The sequence below is a fragment of the Haliaeetus leucocephalus genome, unplaced genomic scaffold (assembly GCF_000737465.1).
Source record: "Haliaeetus leucocephalus isolate CR32 unplaced genomic scaffold, Haliaeetus_leucocephalus-4.0 Scaffold2, whole genome shotgun sequence".
Taxonomy (NCBI): Eukaryota; Metazoa; Chordata; class Aves; order Accipitriformes; family Accipitridae; genus Haliaeetus; species Haliaeetus leucocephalus.
In genome coordinates, this window is record NW_010972438.1 from 8,220,404 (window position 1) to 8,222,469 (window position 2,066).

Sequence of the window (2,066 nt, forward strand, 5' to 3'; positions counted from 1 at the left end):
CATCCAGCAACCCAAGGGCCTCAGTGGCCCTTCCGACTCGATCAGGACACAATTCAGTAGGGGACGGGTGGGGATGCCACGATCTTTCATGCCGAGCCAGGAAAGGCCATGCAAGCCGAGGGTTTGCGTGGCAGCCCCAGTAGGCTTTGCAGATTGAAGTTATTTTAGAACAGTTTGGTCTTGCTCCTCTTCTGAGGATTTCTTTCTTAATGTGTGTGCATGAGCAAGCAATTGGCTGCAAGGATAGGAAGATGTCACCGTGCGAGCCTTTTGCAGCATTAAAAGCAAATCTGGTCCGGGTCCACCTATAAACAGGTGAGTGCGTGGAGATACAACCACGTTTGGCTATTGGGAAGAGCTGCTCCCAGCAGTAGGTGACACCTACCAGAATGGGCACATCGCTGCTCCTACACACCCACAGTGGAAGCAGAGACACATCTCTGCTCCCCAGAACTGGGGGACCATCAGGCAGCCGTGGCTGTGCTCACGCCAGCCCTAAGGCTGGACGCAGCGAGAAGACCCAACGCCATTGTCCGAGTTGACTGCACGTGAGGCAACTCAAATCTGGAAGCATCCCAGCTTTGCCAAGTCCCTGAAGCCAGTATGGGTGAGTTATCTTATTGTAAGCATCCGAGACTCGAATTAAACGTGGTTTATATGCTATGCTGGGAGGCTATGTGCCATTACACCTTGCCCCAAAAGTGTGCTGACTTGGGTCTCCACCAACGTGGAGATTCCTGCACGGTGCTCTGCTGTGCAAAACTGCTGCCGAGGGCCTGCCTAGCAGCCCTGGCCAGCCAGCCGCAGAGTCGAAGACGCATGGCATTGCAGGTGATGCTTCGCTTACTTTGACTTCCATATTTGTTGTACAAAATTAATAATTTAATGCTAATGGTTGAGGTTTGTAGGGCTTCGCCGGTTAGTTTAGAAGAGCCTGGAGGTGCTATTTTGCCCAGAAGTGGATTCTGAATTGATTTTTTTTAAAGCTTTCCCTTTCTGCAGCAGATACTGGCATTTCTGTTCTTTGTCCCAAAGTTGAGTGAAGAAAGTACAGAACTTTGAAATTTCCTGTGGAAGTACAAATACAAACCTCCAACTATCTATTTTCTTTTGCCTTGCCTACAGGCTTTAAATTTCATTGCACCTTCCCCATTTTGGAAAAAAAAACACCAAAAAAACCCCCAAAACCAAGTTTTTGGGGTTTGGTTTGAGGAAGTGTAGAAGACAATGCTTAATTACATTTAGCTCTAAAGGATGTCTTTGAATTTTTACAGAAAACTTCCAAACTGTAAACCAAAACAAACTAAACTCGGATAAGGAAATAATCTTTCTTTTCCCTCAGGGTGCCTGAAAACTGCACAACATAAAAATAACCCTAAACAAAAGTTGCTTTAAGCGCCTCATATCCAAGCAGCGCAGAAGAAAATCACTGCTATAAAAAAGGTCACACGGGGAGGGGGGGGGGATTCTTCGATTGTCGGTACGCTTCTTTGAGCTGCCTTTTAAAAAAAGAAAAAGAAGGAAAAACATCAATTATGTAAGAAAACTCGGCTCTCCTCCCGGTGAGTGACAAAGCCGCTCTTCCCCCCCAGGACCTGGCAGATCGGGCAGCAGCCGGTGCCGCTCTGCCCGGGCCACTTTGCCTTTTTAAAACCACTTGTAAGGAGCCGGCGGGGAGCGGCTGCGCCCGTCCGGGCTGCGGGGCTGCGGGGCTGCGGCTCCCCCCCCCCCCCTCGCCCGCCCCGTCCAGCCACCAGCGAGGGCTTTTCTTGGCGAAAACCTGCGATTCCGGCGTTCCTCGGGAATGAAAGAAAGTGACATGTTGGAAGTGGGGTGGAGGGGGGGGAAGAGGAGGAAGGGCTGTCCCTGCTCCTGCAGGGCGGGATCTTTTCTCCTTGCTTGATCTATGGAGCCCGCCCCCTTAAATTGGCTCCCGGGAGCGCCCCGTCCACCAGCCCGACGGGGGGAGAGGCGGAAAGCGAGGGAGAACGAGGCAGGCAGGCGGCCGGTTCCCCCGGCCCGGCCCGTCGGTCCCGGCCCGTCCGCCCCCCGCGGACCATGCGCGG